This window comes from Rhea pennata, unplaced genomic scaffold (assembly GCF_028389875.1).
Source record: "Rhea pennata isolate bPtePen1 unplaced genomic scaffold, bPtePen1.pri scaffold_46, whole genome shotgun sequence".
NCBI classification, from domain to species: domain Eukaryota; kingdom Metazoa; phylum Chordata; class Aves; order Rheiformes; family Rheidae; genus Rhea; species Rhea pennata.
The window spans coordinates 500541-505663 of NW_026907685.1; the positions used below are offsets into that span (position 1 = coordinate 500541).

At 51.5% G+C, this 5123-nt stretch overlaps 1 pseudogene; it reads right to left on the minus strand.

Annotated features, from left to right (window-relative positions):
- Positions 1-4719: 4719 nt before the first annotated feature.
- Positions 4720-4868, minus strand: LOC134154855 (5.8S ribosomal RNA; annotated as a pseudogene).
- Between the last annotated feature and the right edge of the window lie 255 nt (positions 4869-5123).

Consider the following 5123-nt stretch of genomic DNA (forward strand, 5'->3'; position numbering starts at 1 on the left):
GGGTGTGTGATCTTTCTTGTTTGTATTACAAAGTTTCTTTGTATTACAATGCCCTTCTTCGGAAGGCAAGAACAAAATTCTTCACTCAGACGACTGAGCTTGCTCTGTCTTCTGGAAACGCTGAATTTTGTCCTTGCCCGCTCCCTTGTGGTAGAGCGGAACCGTAGGGACATAAGATCTAGTTCCCAAATAACCGTTACTGAATTTGACTCAGGTGGACGGGCCGCCTTTATAACTAACTTTGAAGAAGAACCGTCAGGTTCGTAAATAGACCGGACCATAGTTACTAAGTGGGCTTAGCTGCAGAGGCCACACCTCCACGTGGTCCCACTGGAGGCCCATTATTGGGTAACCGAGTTGGCCTCTGCCCCAGTGTGTAGGGTGTTATAGCCGCTTCCACCCTATTGATTGAGTTCACCGTCCAATCAATAGTACTCTAGGTGATGCAAAATTTCGACCGCAGGTGTATCACATTTGTGTGTCCAAAGCCCTTTGCCTGAGGGCTACATTTAAAGGCTCACCAGTTGAACTTGGGGGATTGGTTCTTCTGGTTGTATCTGAACCCCCATAGACATGCCGTCCAACCCTGTACGTTCTTGGGTTGTGAATTTCATTTTGGTGAATACCCAAACGGGAGAAATTTCCCAGGAAACTGCAGTGTTGAGGCCTGCAGTGGTAACATCAGGTGAATGGGTCCACGTGACACAAAACTTGACATTTTTCAACTCGACTTATGAGGGTGAAGAGGAGAGAGATCTGCCCCCCATTCCTGATTGCATTAAAGATCTGCCTGAGGTTTATGAGGTGTTGTCATCTGCCAAATCACCCCCAAGGGTCGGAGCTGAAACATCGGCCTGACAGGAGGGGGAGGAGGAAGGCGATGTGCCAACAACTTCCTCAAGGCTTGCAATCTTTTTTGCTACCGTGACAAGTCTGATCCTTGGTGCCAGTGGGCCGGTAGCAACTGATGTGAGTACACCGGTTGTGAAGGTCCCTGATCCAGCATGTCCATGCTGCGGCAAGAGGAGGGGCAAGATGGTGGCTTTAATTGAACATCTGAGGAGGGCCCATGTTCGGCGGAGAATCTTATATCAGTGCTCCTGTTGTGGGAGGACTAATGAAAAACATCACAGTATTGCCTGCTGCTTCCAAAGCTGCCAAAGGGCCCGATGGGAACCTGAAGAGGATGATGGACTGGGAAAGGACGATGGGAGTTTGAGATGTGAGGAATGCGAGAGAGTGTTTAAGACTAAGAGCGGCCTCTCTCAGCACAAAAGATTCGTGCACCCACAAACTAGGAATCTGGAACGTATAGAGCAAACTTGTCCAAAGGGAAAAGGAAGGAAGGGTATGCATAAGAGCTGTTTGTCTGAAGAGGAGACAGCGTTATTGCTCGATTTGGAACAGAAGTATAAAAATGAAAGATTCATCAACAAGCTTATCGCTGGACATTTGCCCACGAAAATGGCAAAACAAATCAGCGACAAGCGACAGCAGCTGGCAAGTGCGAAGCCAACAGCATCGGCTGAGAAGGCTGCCCCAGGGGATGTACTGGTGGAGAGTGTGGAGATACAGCTTGTTAAGAAGGAATATAGAAGGTTTATTGCTGAAGCGATTTATTCTGGACCCCAGTCTTCGAGCTGGAAGGAAGCGTGTAAGAAGATCCAGGAGGGTATCGAAGATGGTGGGGTCATCGTAACAGAGGCATCAGAGCAATGTCTATCACAGCTGGCGGGGCACATTCTCACTGCTAAATTGAAACAATGCAGGAGGCATCAGGCCAGGGCCGTTCCTGTGAGAGAGGAGAGGAAATGGATGAAGTTCAGGGCGGTGAAGAAGGTCCAGTACCTTAGATATCAGAGGCTGTTCGATCTTGATCGAAGGAAGCTAGCTGGTATCATTTGGGATAACATCGAAGCACTACGGTGCCCCCTTCTGATGGAGGAACTATATAGCACCTTCCAGAAGAAGCGGGAAGAGGGAAAACCTTTCGCTGGTCTTGGTACCTTCCGGAGTTCAGGAGAGGCTGAGAACCCTACATTCAAGCTTATGATCTCCCTGGCGGAGATTGGGAAAAACCTGCTGGAGATGAACAGAAGTTCCGCTCCTGGTCCGGATGGCGTGTCGGTGAAGGACATCATTACAATGGACCCTCAAGGCAGCCGGTTGGCCGAGATGTTTAATTTATGGCTCTTGGCCGAGAAGATCCCGAAATGGGTTCAAGAATGTAGGACAGTCTTGATTCCAAAATCTTCGGACCCATCTAAAATAGAGGACATTAACAACTGGCGACCCATTACCATCGGGTCAATTATTTTGTGCCTATTTTCGTGGATCCTGACTGCAGAGTTACAGCGAGCGTGTCCGATCAATAGCCGTCAAAGGGGCTTTATCTCATCACCCGGCTGTGCGGAAAATCTGACGCTTCTCCAGATGCCAATTAAACATGCCAAGAAAAAACACAAGACATTGGGTGTTGTCTTTGTACACCCGGACAAAGCATTTGATTCGATCCAACACCAACACATCTTCCACGTCCTACGGCAGAAAGACGTTGACAGTCACGTCTGTGATGTCATCGCAGAGATGCACAAGGACAGTGTTACGTGACTCGAAGTTGGGAATAGCTGTTCTGAAAAGATTAACATCCTCACTGGGGTAAAACAGGGTGATCCAATGTCCCCGCTTCTGTTCAGTCTATCAATAGATCCTTTATTATGCAACTTGGAAGATATGAGGAAAGGATTTAAATATGGAAGCAGTTCTATAACATCATTAGCATTCGCGGATGATCTGGTCCTGTTGAGTGACTCATGGGAAAATATGCAAAGCAATATTAAAGTGGTGGAAGAATTTTGCCAAGTTACCTGGCTGAAAGTTAACGCTTCGAAATGCCACGGATTTTTTATTGGGCCCACAAAAGATTCCGATACGATTACCAACTGTGATCCGTGGAAGATCAATGGTGCTCAATTAGATATGATGGAGCCAGGCAGCTCCGAGAGATATTTGGGCTTAGGGTTGGACCCGTGGGTTGGTGTTGCCCGGCCGCAGCTACGTGAGAAGCTGGCTTTGTGGATTGAGAACATAGGGAGAGAACTATGTTGCACTTCTCCTGGGCCCGGCTCCCGAACACTCACTTGCTCGCTCATGCACTCATGCACATTTCCACCCGCTTGGGCTGAGTTCCTCCTCCCAGCCACTGCCTCCGCTCTTGCTCTGGTGTGGCATGGAATGGCACCCTCCCCTCCTTTCCCCTTTTGCCACCCGTCAGGGCCCACGCTGCCTCCCACCCTGCTATGGCACCTGCCGCATCACTGCCGACCACTATGCAATGCCATGGCTGACACCAGCCAGTGGGTGGAAGTGGATCGACACAAGCTATGAACGGGGGCGCAATGCAGGGTCGGGGGGGCTTGGTGGGCACCGAAACGGCAGCAGTGAGGGCAGAGGGTGGAGACAGGCAGCCAGCCACCCCACCCCAGAGCGTAACAGAGGACCAGTGCACCACTGGGAGAGTGATGCAGAAGAGCCCATACGGCGACACTGGCAAGTGGTGGCCAGCGGCGGTGACAGGTGCTGGGCCACGGCGACCGACCCACCCTTGGGGCCGGCGGGATGAACTCCGCAAAGTGGGTGTGTATCCGTACTATGTGATAGTTGGCGGGAATGGTCCGTGTTGTAACTGTTGTGTCTGTACTACACAATACTTGGTGGCAATGGTCTGTTTTGTAACTTTTTGGTGTCTAGAACAATACTGCTGTGTTAAGCAGAATACAAATAAGTAACTAACAAGGTCTTGGAAATCTGTGAGAAAGAGCAGCGGTTGCTAACATATAGATTCTGTGGCTTCCAGCCACAAAATAACCATGAGAAGCTGTCAACATGAAGGTCAGAAGTTGAAGAGTAATGAAATAGCAACCCCCAAAGTCAATGTGGCCCCCAAAATAAGTCTGCACGTATGCCCAGTATCACAGCCTGGTTATGCAACTGGGGCGGAGTCGGGCTAGACTCCCTGCACCTGTTGGGTCCATGTGCCAGGACTCCTGCCTACAGCGAGTAATCATAAATACCGGAATTTTTCTGAAGGAGAGTGAGGCTGCTACGCAACAGAGGACCACGTTGCCCCCTCGGGGACGCCCAAAAAGATTGTGACTGCCAACTTTCTCTCTTTCATCATGCAGCCAATCGGGACAAGCATTGGAGTGGTCCCTCTCGAGATTACCATCAGGTTGGTCTGTTTGTAAGTATTTACTAATAAACTGCTTGCTGCTGAAGAGCGTTTGTGTGTGTGTCTGTGTTTGTGCTGGCTTACCAAACTGGATGTTTGGCCCCCGGGAATCTAACTGCAACAGGACGCTCCGGGAGTGGGTGTTTCCTGAGTCTGCCCTTAGGGGGACGAAGGCCCAGCCGCATGGGGCGCAGGCCTGCCAGGCGTCTCAGCCGTGCCACATCGCATCAGCCACACAGCGGCAGCCACCGAGCCCGGAGGGCAGGGAGGGGAGGACAGGCGCAGCAGGGCATGCCGGCTGCAGCGGACGGTCCACAGACCCGGGTGGGCCAGCTAGGAGACCAGGTGCACACACGAGGGTCCTGGCTCTGCTGCTGCCGCCAACTTGCCACCACCACCATACGCTGCTTCTGCTGCACACTTCCCCCTCTGCCCCCCGGGAGGGATGGCACCGCTGCACCAATGGGGGGTGATGACTGACCATCAAGTGATGCTCAGACAGGCATAGCCCTGGCAGGAACCTGGGGCCGCAAGTGCATTCGAAGTGTTGATGATCAATGTGTCCTGCAATTCATGTTAATTCTCGCAGCTGCGTTCTTCATTGACACATGAGCTAAGTGATCCACCTCTAAGAGTTGTCTCTGTTTCAGTCCATGCCACATGCGCTGGGGGAACAGGCAGCATTCACAACCCTTAAGAGCCCCCTCCACTCCACCTCCTTCCTCACAACGATGCTGGCTGCTGAGCAAGGGACAGTGGAGAGAGCGGGCTTGCCTCACTGACCATACAAGCACATAGGTTGGGGAGGAGGAAAAGGGAGGGCAGACCCGAACGAGAAGGGTGGGGAGCTCTTGCTCCTGACCTGGGACAGCCCTTTCCTTGCCTCAAGTCC